Source organism: Rhineura floridana, chromosome 20, assembly GCF_030035675.1.
Source record: "Rhineura floridana isolate rRhiFlo1 chromosome 20, rRhiFlo1.hap2, whole genome shotgun sequence".
Taxonomy (NCBI): domain Eukaryota; kingdom Metazoa; phylum Chordata; class Lepidosauria; order Squamata; family Rhineuridae; genus Rhineura; species Rhineura floridana.
In genome coordinates this window covers 15385856-15402260 of record NC_084499.1, presented here as the reverse complement: position 1 = coordinate 15402260, position 16405 = coordinate 15385856, and the positions used below count along the sequence as shown (strand labels likewise).

The window sequence follows — 16405 nt, the reverse complement described above, 5'->3', positions numbered from 1 at the left end:
GACCTTCTGCATGCAAAGTAGATGCTCTGCCACCAAGCTACGGCCCCAGGGCCAGCGCCAGAGGGCGGCCAGGTTGGGCCCTGGCCAAGGGGCCCCTGAAGGGTACTTCCTTAGAGTGGGTGGGTAGCACTACATTTTGCAATCCATGGCAGCTTCAGCTCCTGACCCTGCCGCAGATCACTAGAGGAAGCTCCTAGGCACCCCCCTACTGCTGTGCAGGCCTGTGACACCTGCCTGCATGCCCTACCTACCTCTCCATTTACATAAATGCTGGTTGTGCTGCAGGAGCAAGCCTGCCATCAGCCAAGATAGCAGCCAAGGTTTCCCTAAGAGGCTGATGCCCCACCGCCATCTTGGCTGATGGCAGGGATGTACGTGCGTAGCATGCATGGATGTCATCGAACAAGATGGCGGCAGAGGCATTAGTCCCTTAGGGAAGCCTTGGCTGCCATCTTGGTTGATGGCAGGCATGCATGCACGGTTTGGGCAGCATTCACCAAGGGAAAGGTAGGTAGGTGGGGCATGCATGCAGGTGCCAGGGCAGGCTGGTGTCCAACGGTGCCAGCCCTGTACCGCCCTTCCCCTTTTCTACCAAGCCTCTGCCCATTCCTACACGCATTATGCAGAGGATGCACAATGTTCAGTGGTGGGAATGCAATTTATTTCCACTACTGAACGGATTGGTCATATTTCATGACAAGCACAGCCTGGAGTGGGGATGAAGGTCAGCCCATCACAGGTGGAAATAAATTGTATCCGATTACAGCCTCCCATTACAGGGACTATTTATAGCTTCCTTCTTTGAAAACTACCTGGGAATTCATTTGCTTGGGACTCTCTCTTTCCTCAATTAAAAATTACAGCTCAATAAGCCACTTTGGAGGAAAACATCCCAAACTGGTGACTCTGAGAACAACTGAAGGCCATCTAACCAAGTTCGGATCACATGGCCGAACAATCCACTCGCCACGATGACCCGGATGAAGTATTGCAGAGGGTTCAAAATGGCAGTCAGGTGATAAACACAGCAGCAGCAAAAGGCCACTACTGCTGGTGTGCTGTGCCTTCCCCCCAAATTGCTGGGAGACTAAAACTGGGAGGGGGGGAGGAGGGAGAGTTGGCAAAATTAGGGGACGGGGCAACTTCCCTATGAGGAAAGGTTGCAGCATTTGGGGCTTTTTAATTTAGAGAAAAGACAAGCAAGAGGCAACATGAAAGAAGGGTGGAAAATGATACACCGTGTGGAGAAAGTGAACAGAGAAAAGTTTTTCTCTCGCTCGCTTAACACTGGAACTTGCGGACATCCAAGGAAGCTGAATGTTAGAAGATTGAGGACAGACAAAAGAAAGGACTTCTTCACACAGAGTTTAGTTAAACTACGGAATTTGCTCCCAGAAGAGGCAGCGATGGCCACCAACCTGGAGGGCTTTCAAAGAGGAGTAGACAAATTCATGGAAGGTATCAATGGCTACTAGTCCTGATGGTTATGCTCTGCCTCCACTGTGGGAGGCAGGATGCTTCTGAATCGAAGTTGCTGGAAACTGCAGAAAGGGAGAGTGCTCTTGCACTCAGGTCCTTCTTGTTGGCTTCCCATAATGGGCACCTGGTTGACCACTGTGAGAACAGGAAGCTAGACTAGGTAGGCCATTGGCCTGATCCAGCAGGCTGTTCATATGTAATGTTGTCCCCAGTTTGCTAGTGAATAGGAGGGGTTTGGAGACCTATTTTGCTCCGCTGTAGACTTCCCTCCTGTTCTGAGATTACTTTGTTATACACTTCAACCAAGTTCTACTCAGAGTAGATCCATTAAAATGAATGTAACTGTGTAAGCCATGTCCATCAATTTTTAGTAAGATGGACATTAGACATAGGGACAATCCATATTTAACTTTACAACTATTTAATTACAACTATTTAAAAATATAATAATCTGCCCTGGAACCTCAAGTAAGAAATAATAAAAAAAATCTGTTCTGTCCACACCTAGACTCAAGGGACCCAAGTGCCCAGATGCTGCTAGTCCTCAAGAACAGCCTCAGAGCTATTCTCTTCCCCCCTAGCTCTTGGCACGGGATGACAAATGCATCACGGAGGGAGGCAGCCAAAACATTGTCATTTCCCCTCTTTGCAAGGCAACTGAGATGTCTATTCTTTGCCTAGATGTGAAAAACAAAACTCCTTCACTTTCCCCGTTACCAACAGGCAGTGAGAAATATTTGCAAATACTGTTTAGCAGTGACGGACGGATTTCTCTTTGTTATTAGAAACCCATGAAATATTAAATATAGTATAAATATCACCTTTCCATTTTTATTTTTTTAAAAACTTTTGTTCAATGGCAAGACAGGAGGGAAAAAACTGAGCACTTGCATTTGTTATTTATTCCCCCAATTTTTTTTTTTTACCATGACCTTACCCTGGGTACAAGTCTCTCTTTAATACATTGGGCTGTCGCTGTTGTGTGCAGCCTGATTTTTAATTTGGTGCTTTTCTCAACACACTGAAGATCCTAACGGACAACATTTGCGAGTCAGCATCCCATAATCTTTCCCCCCCTCCTTCCAGATTTTAATACAAAGCTCTCATGCCCATTACCCAAACGCCAATGCATCTTTCAAAGTTAGCAGCTAATTATATTTGTCCAAGTTATAGATCTGGAGTTTTTCAAGGTGGCAAAAGCAATTACTCCCCCCTTTTTCAACCCCCCTCCCCGGTACTCATTTAGCATAACAATCTCCAAAAGCTCTATTGAAACCACATGGCAAGTCATTCCATAGATCAGAATCGATGGTGGACGGGATGCAAAGTTAAAGGATGTTGAGTCAGCTATTCTGAGCTTTGCTCATATTCTCCTCTCCAAGAAGGCTCTTTTCCTCTGTCTAACCCTTTGCAGAATAGCCAAATTGTGCTGTCTCCAGTGCTTGGAATGATGAACTAATTCAGATGAACTAATGCTCCTGAAAATAGTTCCTATAATTTCTGGGTGAAGTGAAAGCGAATGAAGTTCCTTTCGGGGTGGAACTCTGGATGATTTTTAAATTCAGTTCAATTTTAATTTTAATTTGATGATTTATACATAAAGGGATTTCATTGCACTTAGCTCTGTGTTTGATTGTGGCTGTTGCATCGACGATTTATAGACCTCCCTGAAAAGTGAGGTCTGCCATTTAAGCTTAAAGATCATAATTGAGAGGGGAAATACTGTAAAACAATTGCTCACATTACCCTTGTGTGTGTGTTTTGAGGTTTTCTTAGGGTTCTTACGTATATTTTATGCTCCAGCAGAGCAGCTTGTAAAAGTCTGAAGGCTGAAAAAAAAAATACAAAGGACCATGTGAATGAATTGTAAATTGAACCGGAACAGAATTTGTTCCTTTTTTTTTTGAGAGGATGAACTGGAACTAACTCCAATTTGTTGTAAAAAAATGAACTTTCCAAGCACTGGCAATTGCTAGGCCTGAATCTGTTTCCAGTACAGGAAGCATTCAAACGTCAGCCTTGAGAAGTAAATATGGCCCTCAAGACCTCTTTATCAGGCCCTTGGGACTTTCTACAGCCACACCCCCTCTCCTCAGGCCACACCCCTTCACTGGTCCTGCTTTGGTCCTTCTTTGAGTGCTTTTGCCTGGCTGAAACATGTCCTTGAACTCTGATCATGACTCTCGCTTGCCCAGATGGCGGCCAGAGAGGGGTGTGTAAGTGTGTATGTAGAAACTAGCCTCCTGCACACCTACTTTTTCCTCTGAACTACAGAGATGAACCACCATCTTTCCTTTGGCTTGGGAGCCAGTATGAAACAGCTTGGTCTGACGTTTGAGAAAGCAACAGCACAGCATGAGAGATGGGGTAGAAATTTGATTCGGTTCACATTTAAATGAATGTATCCAACCTGCAGTTCCTGAAGCAAGGTGAGAATCGAGACAGCCCTCCTTCAAAATTTGCACTTATTTGAATTTTGCAATGCAGTTCTCCAGCCAACCACTGTTGACAATGATGCATGTATCAGAGGGAAATATACATAAAACAAATCCATTTCAGAGAAAATAACACAAAAATGCATTATATTAGGAAAAAATGCATGAAAAAACGGCAGACAACAATGGGTTTCTTTGGAGAAGCAGCACTAAAATGCTGAAGAACTTCCATAAGGATTTTGTTTTTTTTGAATCCACAACTCGCTGCAGATACGTGGGCAGCTGAATTTCAGATTGGAAAACTGAGATAACTGAAGTGGACAGATCCTTCCAGCCTCCCTGTAGCACGTTTGATGGTTGCTGCCCCCATTTTCCAGCAGTCAAAAAGAATGATAGCGGTGCACAGCTATGATTACCTCATAGCAACCCAGGACAGAGGAATTGCGTCTCGTAATTTTGTAAGTCACGGGCTCCAGAGCACCAGAAAATGCCTCTTTGCTTGCTCTCTGGTCTCCCCCACCCCTGCTCATCCCTGCCCTGCCCTTCCCCCCTTGCAATTGTGACAGGGAACAACAGCACACTCTCACCCCAGTGGGTCAGAGCTGTCAGCGATCACGCAGCCATGGGGCGGCAGCCATGGCGATGCTTCGATGCAGGAAGAACCTGGGAGAAATTAAATTCTCCACTTGGCTGGTCTGGGTGACTCGGCTTTGCTCCACCAGCTTGTTTCTTCATTATATTTTTGGCCGATAACTGACTGCGAAGCTTGTCTTGTCTGTTTAATGCCAGTTCGACGGCTCCAGGAGAGGATCTGCCGTTGTCTGTCTCAGCAAAGGCACACACCAGATGACTATCCCTTCCTCATTTATTTTGCAGACAGGTATGCAGGCATGGGATTGCCTCAAGTTGCTCCATCTCTCAAGAACAATGGATTTTGCCTCAAGAGCCTTTGGGAGAAATTTTGGGCTTATGGCAAAGCTACATTTTTGTGGGTGTTGACTTTTGGATTTTTCAGTTGGGGGAACCTTTTGCCAGTCAGGTATATGACTGACACATAAACCAAGGACTTTTCTCATTCCAGGCTTGGGTCTAGTGCTAACAAACAGGAAGTCAGCCTGTATCAACCAGTGGATACCGAGACGTAACATTACTCGAATGATCCTCCATCCCCAAATGTTAACAGATAAATCAGCCTTTCCCAACCAGTGTGCCTCCAGATATTGTTGGACCACAATTCCCATCTTTCCTGACCATTGACAATGCTGGCTGAGACTAATGGGAGTTGTAGTCCAATAACATCGGGAGGCACACTGGTTGGGAAAGGCTGAGATAAATCCTTGCACACAGAAAATGTAGATGTCATGGAGAAAAGTCTGAACTTATCTTCTCCCTGACAAGCTAGATTTCTACATTAGATTTTTTTTTGGTGAGGAAATATTCCACTATCTGAGTCTGCACCTACAATCTAAAGTGGTACAAGGCCAGACTCAAATTTATCACCTTCAACTGTGGTTGGTTTGAGGTTTTGGACCTCACACACTGCTTAGAGCTGAGGTGGGGAGCTTTCACCCTCCAGATGTTGCTGAACTACAACTCCTAACAGCCCTGGTCATTGGCCACACTTGCTGGGGCTGATGGGAGTTGAAGTTCAGCAACATCTGGAGGGCCAAAGGTTCCCCACTGCTGCTTAGAGCAACCTTGGAAACCCAGATGATGTTGGACTACAACTCCCGTCCTTCCTAGCCCTCTTAGTCAAGGTAAAGGATAATGTGAGTTGTAGCCCAAGAATATCTGGGGACCCAAGGTTGAAGAACATGGGCAGAGAGCGAGAAGTATTATAAAATCAGGCGATTATGAACTTCAGCAATCACTCCCACGCAACACTGTAGTGCACAGGTGTGTTACACCCAGAGCCTGGAAAAGTTACTTTTTTGAACTACAACTCCCATCAGCCCCAGCCAGGATGGCCACTGGATTGGGCTAATGGGAGTTGTAGTTCAAAAAAAGTAACTTTTCCAAGCTCTGGTTACACCAGCAAACATATACACACTAAGGATGGAAAGATCTGTCAGTTATGTCCTCTTGGTTTCTCATTTTTCCAGTCTGAAATCTAGTCCTCCATATTTCTGAAGCAATGTGCTATTTTTTTAAAAAAGAAATTCCCCACCATATTAGTGCTAATTCCTCCTAATAAATGCATTCTTGTAGGCCATTTTGACCCATGAACCCATTTTTGCAAGCAATTTATCATATAGTGCACTTTATCATATAGTCGTTTTCATACATGTATTCATTTTAATCTATGGCCATACTACCCTGATCACACCCAATCTCATCTGATCTGCAGATCTGTAGGTGCCTGACGAACATGTCAGTCTGAAACAGGGGCACGGCCGAGACACTGAAGTCACACAGGCGAGTTACAGTATGGCAACCAACAAATCCAAATTTACTTGGTATGGTGACACCTCAGTTTTATTGCCGCATGAATTGTGGACCGTAGGTGTTTTGGCAGCTGTTGGCTTCAGGCATTTTAATCGCAAGTTTGCCTATTTCATAACCATTATTTGAGGCAAAAATTTACTTAACGCCCCTATTAACATACCCGAGGCAACCTGTAACATACCCGAGGCAACTCAGAGCACGTTGGTGTGAACTGTCATTAGATATGCCGCCAGAGAGCAGATCCCAAGTGCTAAAATGTAAGACGTTGAGCCTTTCTGATGTTCAGTTACAAGTGTCAATGCAGCATTAGAATATGCCAACAAAACAAAACATTGTAAGAAGCATCCATCATACTAGTTTAGGATTAAAAGCATTCATTATTTTGGGTTTACTTATAAAGCCAGTACTACGGCCATACTACCCTGAACACGCCTGATCTTGTCCGATCTTGAAGCTAAGCAGGATCAGGCCTGGTTAGCACTTGGATGGAAGACTGCCTGGGAATACCAGGTGCCTTAGGCTTAGAGGAAGGCAATGGTAAGCCACTTCTGAATACCTCTTACCATGAAAACCCTTTGAATAGATTCAAAAAAGATTCATAGGGTCGCCATAAGTTGTAATCAACTTGAAGGCATATAACAACTTATTCTAATGCACACTTTCCCCTCGCATATACATTTTTGCAAACATGGTTTGGTCGGCAAACCGCATCATAACATTTGAATAAATGTGAACTCCAAAAAATGGCCATGCTTCAGTTCTCATATTGTGTTGGAAAGTGTGAATTTGATAGATTCAGCTTGAAATGCAAACTGAGTTGAATTTCTCACCCATCCCTAATGCACACTTAGATAAGAACAGCTTGGGTCGATTTTCTCACTTACATTTGCATCTTTCAGTTCTGGCAGCTGGCCAAGAGGGCGACATTATCATCGAGCCAGAAATACCCTGGCTAGGGGACAACCCTGCTTCTTCCACCAAAGAGGGCATGGAGCATTTCAGAAGACTCCTTTCACACATTAAGCTGCCAGTCACCAGCTATAATCAAGTGATGGGCACCATAGTTGGACCATCCCTAAAGTTCAAGAACCCTTGTTGGTTTGCTTGCTTATTTGATTAACAAACAAGCAAGAAAGTCTGAAGGGGTTGGAGATTCTCTTTCTTCACACAATGCTAAATTAGCCTACTCTTTGTTAAGGAAGACAGGCAAAGATCCCACGATCAATAAACTCACTGCTGTCCTGGTGGCTGCTCATTTGGAGGATAGAAAAGAAGAGACGGAAAATAAAAATTAGAAACCTCAAGCTTCTGGCCCCATCATGGCTTTTGTGGTTAAGCAGGAATGAGCAAGTGTTGATTGTGAATGGACACGATTACGAGCCAGATCTGAAGACTTATACCATCCCTGTCAGCAGTGTGGTGGCAAATTCAGAAGTGCAGGTTCCCTTCTTGTCATAGTCACGCCCCTTTCTCCCCTTTTTTTTTGCTGCTGAGTTGAGAATATTAACACCTTCTCCTACAACAGACATCCCTGGGACCCAATAAGTATGAAAGGGGAGACTGTTCACTACTGAGAAGGGTCTTCTCAGTGGTTAACTCACCTTCTTTCACTCTGATTGGCTCCACTCAGTGGAAAAGGTCAAGGTAGCATGTTAGAAGATTCTTCTCAGTGGCTAAGACAGTCTCCTTTCATGCCGATTGGCTCACAATATGCTTGGGACATGGGTACCCTGCTCCCAAAAAAGCAAGGGGGTTAAGACCCTCCCCCGAGACCCTGGATGACTACAACTTGGTCCCTGTTTGAAATGTCATCCCCCCTGCACACCCTTCTCTGACAGAAAGGAAAGGTATAGCTCATTGTTGTTGTTATGTGCCTTCAAGTTGACTACGACTTATGACGACCCTATCAATCAGCGACCTCCAAGAGCATCTGTCGTGAACCACCCTGTTCAGATCTTGGAAGTTCAGGTCTGTGGCTTCCTTTATGGAATCAACCATCTCTTGTTTGGTCTTGCTTTTTTTCTACTCCCCTCTGTTTTTCCCAGTGTTATGATTAACTTAGGTGATTTATTATTCGCTTGATACCCGAAGGTCCCCAAGCGACTTGCACAATGTTAAACCAATCACAAATAAAACATGCTATTAAAACATAACAAACAAGTAGCAATAACACCCCCCACACAGCCACAGGAAGGTTTGGCAGCTTATTAAAACAAAACATTTCCAAAGGTGTGCTCTGGGTAGACCTTAGCTGAATATAACCCCAGATGTCTAGGTGCCTACTCAGCAGAATGAACAGGAAGCCCCCCCAAAATGCAATAGGGTTTGCTGACCACATTTTGCAGTAACACACTTTCCCATCTAAAGACCCCAAGCATGACAATTCAGAGTAAGTCAAAGAGTGCATGCCTTATCGTATTTATAAACATATTTTTATACCGCTGTTTCACTTAAAACACACACAAAGCAGTTAACCAATAAAAACTGTTTAATAAAAAACCTTTAAAAACAGAGTAAAAGCAAGGTCGACTACGGCCATACTACCCTGAACACGCCCAATCTCAGAAGCTAAGCAGGGTCAGGCCTGGTTAGTACTTAGATGGGAGACCGCCTGGGAATACCGGATGCCGTAGGCTTAGAGAAAGGCAATGGTAAACCACCTCTGAATACCTCTTACCATGAAACCCCTATGAATATTTCCAAAAAAATATTCATAGGGTTGCCATAAATCGTAATTGGCTTGACAGCATATAACAAAAGCAAGATCAACTACTGCAAAGAGGCATCTTCAGCTAAAGAGTCCTTAAGATACTGTTGGCTCCAGCTGCCATCAGGATGGGCAGGATTGATAACAGCTGTAGTGTAGCAACATCTGGAAGGACACATGTCCCCTACTCCTGTTTTGCCTGGGACACATCAAAGAGTGAATCTGGGACTACCTGAATCAACAATCCTGTGCTCCACCACTGAGCCAAAGTCACTCCCCAGATGGTCCTGCCACTGTGGTCAACAATGTCAGAAGGTGTTGAGCATCCACAGCCAGGGGCATGTCAAAAGGACCTGCTTCCATTCCCACTGCCCTCCTCTTAACTTTGTAAGAATTATTACTAATTTACATCCCACCTTTCCTCCCAAAGGGAGCTCAAGGTGGCCAACAGATGGTAGGCCTCTAAAAACATATTAAAAACAAAATATCTTTTAAAAAACCCAGTTCCAACACAGATGCAGACTGGGATAACGTATCTCCTTGAAAGTCTTGCTGAAATAGGAAGGCGCCAAAAAGACAACAAACGGATATAGCCACAGGGAATGCTCAACTCCACAGCTTTTGTCAGGCGTTAGGCGTTGCAGCATCCTCTACATCCATTCCATGCCAGTGATTCCACCCAAAAGCTCTTCTGCAAACAGCAACTACCACTTTTGCTTGACTTGTTCAAGCAACACATTTCCTTTCCTGCTAGTTCTGACTCAGGCTGAAAGAAGGGAAAAACCCTCTTGCTGTTGCTTTTCAGGACCTCCCCATATTTCTGTCCTGGCCAAAGCCGTTAAATTCAGACTCACTGCTGTGTTTCTCTCCATTAGGTTTAATGTGAGAACTCAGCATAGTGTTTCACAGAGCATTTTACAGATTATACAGAGCTCTGTGTCTCTACACCGTGTAACTAGCCATGGCTACTCAAGGTAAGATGTCACAGCAATTAGACGCATCCCTTGAGACCTTTTAAATAGGCTCAGGGAGGGCTTTCTATTTGCGTGTGGAAGGTTTCTCTGAACAGGACTGCCTGAGCAAGCAAGCACTCCTATAGACCGGTTGAAAAGTTGGTGTTATCTGCTTGTGCCTGCGCATCTGCCAGAGCATCCTTAGCAACTGTCCTAGCCAAGCCCGTTGGAATCAGATTCAGACACAGTGGTGCATTTTTTTCTGCAGTATGTAATAGAAAACTTCAGTTTAAAGGCTCTTCATGGATCAGCTTACAGGCCACAGAAGATTCCACACAGCATAACTAGGTATGACTACTCAAAGCTAAGATGTTGTAACAGGAGCTAAGAGGGTAGACCTGTCACTGTCTAAAGTGCTGAAGCCCCCCCTGTGTCAGCCCCCTGAGCTACTCCCCAGGATCCCATTCCTCCTCCTCTTGATCGCTCCACCAGGAGTCCTCCCCAGGGACCATGACAGTTTCCAAATAAGCAAGCATTGTGATAAAGAGATCCACAGAACAAGGCCTGCTTCCCAATACAAACTTACCCACTTGAGGGACTCAGGCTGGCTCCTTCCTTCACAGCTCACTGGGCATCCAGGTTCCTCCTCCAAGAGTTTACTCACCCATCACCTCTATCTTGATCAGAACTCCAGACCTCCTCTGGTCCTAAGGCAGAGCTCTCCCTTCTGCCAGAGCCCTTTTTATAGAAAGCTCTGAGGGCTTCTCAAGGTCATTCCCTGCAGCTGCATCTAACACCAGCTCTTTTCTGTCAGAGTCTTTACCAGCAGCCGCTGAGGAATGCAGCCCTGATCCTGCATTCAAGCAGGTAGGAAATAGAGTGCAGCACAGGAACCTTAGTGATCCTTCATGGAAGGATTTTGACAAGATGGAACATGGTGGATAAGATGGTGACAGGTCTATTATTATTATTATTATTATTATTATTAAATAATAACAATACAATGATGACAACAACAACAATATTTATATCCCGTCCTTCCTCTCAGTAGGACCCCAAGGCAAATACCAAGTCTTAAGAGGAAAGACTGCAGATGTCGGGTACGTTCAGCCTGGAGAAGAGATTATTAAGAGGCACAATGGAAGCCGACTTCAGATAATTGAACCAGTGGGTTTGAATGACAAGGAAAGGGGCTTAGAGTTCACATTAGGAGCTCTTTGGCAGTGGAACGGGATGCCTTGGGAAGTACATAGGGACATAGGAAGCTGCCTCATACTAAGTGGGACTATTGTTCCCTCTAGCTCAGCAATGTCTACATTGTCTGGCTTGAAGGCTGCTCTCTCAGCCGTCCTTGGAGATGCCGGGGTTTGAACTTGGGCCTTCTGCATGCAAAGCAGATGTTCAACTGCTGAGCTACGGCCCTTCAACAAAGTGGTGGGTGCTCCTTCATTTGAGGTTTTTAAGCAGAAACTGGATGGCCACCTGTGAAGGATGCTGTGGTGGTGGATTTCCTGCATCAGCAGTGGGCTGGACTAAATGACCTTTCAGACCCCTTCCAACACTACCTCTCTTTGAGGTCTCATTGTAAATCCCTTTCCCCTCAGTGTACAGAAACATGGAGTGGTATCCGACTCCCTTGTCCCATCAGTGCAAGGATTTATGCTTACACAACAGAACTCCCTCTCTCCTCCCCCGTGCACTCCCTAAATCTGTTCTGAGGTTTCCATCAACTAGAGATGAAAGGATCTGTCAATTTCAGTTCTCCCCATATCTCATTTTTCCCATCTTAAATTGAGTTTTCCACGTTTCTGCAGCAATTTTTTATTTTTTTTAAAAAAAATCCTCATTAAATTTCTCCAGCATTTTTAGTGTGATTTTTTCCTAAGAAACACATTTTTGTCTGCAGTTTTGGCTCATGTACACATTTTTGCAAACAATTTCTTTGAAGGTAACGTATTTGTGTATGTTATTTTCATGAACAGATTGATTTTTACACACATCTTTGCCAAATATATACCTCTTCTATTGGAGAACTGCACCACAAAATTCGGAAAAGTGCAGATTTTGAAGGATGGCTGAGTTTCGGTTGTCATACTGTTTCAGAAAGTGCAAATTTGATAAATTTGTCTTTAAATGTGAGCTGAATTGGATTTTTACTCCATCCCCACAAATGAATGCCTACAGTTGCTCTACAACCATCTTCTCTACCGCCTTTGCCAAGAAAGGGTTGTTGGCAAATGGCTGTAGTTGTTACATTCCATTGGGTCCAGAGTGGGTTTTTCAAGAAGTGGACCACCACTGCTTCTTGAAGGGCAGTGGCCAACATACCATTGCGCAAAGACGTGTTTACCACAGCGGTGACCCATTCAGCGACCCCACTCCAGCTAGCTGTAGTAAACAAGGATCTCATGAGCAGGTGGTCAGACACAAGCATCATGTCCACATTGACAGGCCACATTAACTGGAATTGATCCCACAACATTAGGTTCAATGTGAGGGTTTTTTGCGGGGGCTCACCAGATGCACATGGGGAGAGGTGGAAAAGTTCTGTTGAGCAAGCTTCAAGTCTTGTGCTGACGGAATGAGTTACTCAGCGCTCATTTGGATATGACCAATGCAAACAAGGCAAGACAGTGCAAATATATCTCTTCCAAACACGAATCGGTACTTTCTCACCCCTCCCACTCCATACCCCTGCTTTGTTTAAAATGCATTCTCTCTCTCTCTCTCTCTCTCTCTCTCTCTCTGCAGTACCTGTGACCTTTATGTCAGCCCCCTTCAGAGCCAAGGTTGGAGTTGTACATAAAAAGCCACATCAACTGGGGCACTGAAATCCAATTGGGCCGGATGAAAATAGATTGCTCTAGGATGTCTGGTGCATTTCCTGTACTGGATCGCTTTTTTTATTTTTGCATGGCAGTTTTCCCAGTGATCAAAATGTGGGGTATGATGGGGGTGGTGTTGGGGTCATGGGAGAAATCCCACAACAGGTACCGCCGTCTGCCTTTGCAGGTGCTAATTGCACTCAGTGGCAGGATTGATTTGTAAAATGTTTCCCGCTTTGCCTCAAGGACAAACATTTGTGCAAATCATATCATTGTACGTGGAGAAATTGGTAACACTTGGTATTGCAGCTCTTTTTATAAATACCCTATTATTTATGAAATTAAATTAAACGGCACTTGATAGCAATCCTTCTTTCCCCCTCCCACTCCCAAATGTTGGCAGGCCAGTGTGCTGTTTTTAAATGCTACCCTCACATTATAAAATAATCTATTAGCTCTTGGGAGTCCATCAAGTGGTGGAGGAATTTATTGTCCGTGCATTTTATAACACGCTGAGTGCTAACAGTCGGAAACAAATAGGCAATTCCCGAGATAATGCAACACGGTCTCTCCCTCTCTTTTTATTGTTGCTCTTTGGAACGGCGTCTTTATTACACACAAAACCTGTTCCCAGGGTTCTGCCGCACTGCTTGGGCATCCCAAAAGCAGAACGCTGGGTGGAGGTATGCAACTGAAAATGTAAATGTACTGCCTTCCAATCGATTCCGACTTATGGTGACCCAATGAATAGGGTTTTCATGAGGCTGAGAGGCAGTGACTGGCCCAAGGTCACCCAGTGCGCTTCATGGCTGTGTGGAGATTCGAACCCTGGTCTCCCAGGTCGTAGTCCAACACCTTAACCACTACGCCACACTGGTGGCTATTCAGGTAGAAGTAGATTCTCATTGGCTGGGTCACTGAGGTCATGAGGGGAGGGCCGTAGCTCAGTGGCAGAGCATCTGCCTTGCATGCAGAAGGTCCAAAGTTCAATCTCTGGTGTCTCCAGGTAGGGCGAGGAGAGTCCCCTGCCTGAAACCCCAGAGAGCTGCTGCCAGTCAGTGTAGACAGTACTGAGCTAAATGGACCAGTGGTCCGGCACAGTGTAAGGCACCTTCCCATGTTCCTAAGAGAAAAGGTTAGCTTTCACTCCAGTCTGATTTCCTTTACTTTCCCCCGGATGTTGCCCTCACTTTCCCTCACATTCAGTTAGTGATGGCGAACGTGTCAATTTTGATTTCTCTCTGCTTCTCATTTTTTTCCAGGTCTTACATTCACTTCTTCATGCTTCCACATCAGTTTGTGACTTTTTTAAAGTCCCAGTGAAAATCCATCAGCCTTTTAGTGCATTCCTCCCCCAATATGCACATTTTTGCAAGCAATTTCCCAGATATAATGCACTTATGCATTGTTATGGGATTGAGGGATGAGATCAATTATTTCTTTGTGTCCTCTTCAAGTTCGTGATCTTGTATCTGAAGCTGGGAGATGCAAGAAAGAAGCCTGCTCTACTGGTCAGACTTGTTTCCTTTGTTAAGCTAGCCTGTGAGTTAAATGGAATTATTAAATGGTCAATCTGCAGATCCAAAGAGGGCTATTGGAACGCTTTTCAGGGGAGAGGCCCTCCCGTCCTGGAGTCAAGGAGAGGGTTCTGCTTTCTAGTCCAGTGGGAGGAAAGGCTAGGAACTGGAGACAGACAGAGAGCTATGGGCAACGGGGAACAAGATCTGATGGACTGTTAATGCTGTGAACCCCTGCATCTTAAGCTCAGGCTGGAATGTGTGTCAATAAAAAACCATATATCCTATAATACACCATAGTCTCTGCTGACCTTCTTTCCAAAGAAAAAACCACCTTCTTCTATATGTACCTGCCTGGCAGTGGAGGCTAGTCCAGTAGGGCAAATGGGGCAATCCCCCACCAACCCCAGCCTGCCCTCGGCCAGCACCCGCCCACCTACCTTCTTAATGACAACTAGTCTAGAGGAGAGCTTGGACAAGTTACGTTTTTGAACTACAACTCCCATCAGCCCAATCTAGTGGCTATGCTGGCTGGGACTGATGGGAGTTGTAGTTCAAAAAAGTAACTTTTCCAAGCTCACGTCTAGAGGGTGGGTCCACATGTCATTGGCTCTGGCGCCACCTACTGTTGGTCTCCCTGCTTTTTGTCCTATTGGTTCCAGTAGGCAACAGCCTCCACTGATGCCCAGTCCTTGAGATCATCATTGGAGGATCTTTTCCCAGGTTCTACCTCCTAGTGAAGTGACATTGGTGATGAACAGGGGAGGGCCCTTTCAGTGGTGGCTCTCCATTCATAAAATGCCTTCCTGTGAGAAGCTCACCTGGCACCCACATGAGGGTCCTTTATTCTCCCAGGCCTTTTAATTTGCAGCAGACATACTTTTTTTTTGTATCTTTAATTTGTTGCTGCAACTTTTCCCCCTTATGTTTACGCTGGTTTTCAAATGGATTTTATGCTGCTGTCCTTATGCCCTTTCGTTTGGATGGTTTTGTGCGCCCATTTGTATGCCTCTGACTGCTGTTGCTGGGGATCATGAGGAGGGACAGCTGCTGTGGCACTCAGGTTTTGCTTTTGGGCTTCCCACTGGCATCTAGTTGGCCACTGTGAAAACAGGATCGCTGGACTAGATGGGACATTGGTCTGATCCCGCAGATAAATATTATAATTAATTTTTATCAGGCTTTTCCTCCTGCATTGTATTTTATATTTTTAATAATGTTGCAAACCACACACGGGATTAAATTAACCATCTACATAGAAATTTAATAATAATAATGCCGGTGAAGAAATGTAATAACTTCATCCCTCTCAGTCTTCCTCTGCCCTTGATATGCAACCTTCCTGCCTTCTTTGACTTTTAACTCTCAAGGAAGTTATTAATATTGAAGAAGATCCCCTCTGGGTTAAGTGAATTGGCTTTCTCTGAGGAGCTGAATGCTGCTCTTTGTCCTGTGGCTTCCCTCCACGTGTTCAGCCTTCCCCTTCTTCTGCCACTCAGGTAACCATATTGGGAGAATTTGGCGAGGTAGAGGGGCCCACTGAATCCCATTCCCTGTGAGGGGACCCTTGGGCATCCTGAAATCACAAGGTCAGTCACCCTGTGGATTCTGTGTAGCTGGCCATCCATACAGAGTCGGCCAGTTCCTTGCCTCAATCAAGTGGCCCACTCAATCAGCTTAAAATGACCCACTTAATCAACTTGGATTGCTCCTGCTGAATCAACATCCATGTCCAACACTAGCTGCCCTGTATATTTCTCACGCCATCTTTTACACAATCCTTTCCGAGGTTGCCACAAAAGGAAGGACAAACACGGACTACTGGGATAACTCTTCGCCCTTTCACAATATGGCATTGGCCCTGCCTTTTGAGATTCTTGCTGGCTCTGGAAAACAAGCGGACAAGACATCTTTACTGAGATAGAAATTTCTCTTGGATGTACCCTCTAATTTATGTTCCCTTGCAGTCCATCGCCTGCAGGCAGAAGCCATTAATGGTGGCCGCTAGGGACATTAGCAAAGGCACCCCTGAAAGGACACCAGT

The 16405-nt window shown here is 45.0% G+C and overlaps 1 long non-coding RNA gene and 1 pseudogene across 1 annotated transcript in view; one reads left to right on the top strand and one right to left on the bottom strand.

Annotated features, from left to right (window-relative positions):
• The window catches only part of LOC133373905 (uncharacterized), an 85121-nt gene extending 74401 nt beyond the window's left edge, over window positions 1-10720 (bottom strand). The window contains exon 1 of the long non-coding RNA XR_009759768.1: window positions 10606-10720. This is a non-coding gene — a long non-coding RNA (uncharacterized LOC133373905). The remainder of the gene's footprint in view (window positions 1-10605) is intronic.
• On the top strand, window positions 8887-8995 carry LOC133374025 (5S ribosomal RNA; annotated as a pseudogene).
• Window positions 10721-16405: the final 5685 nt, after the last annotated feature.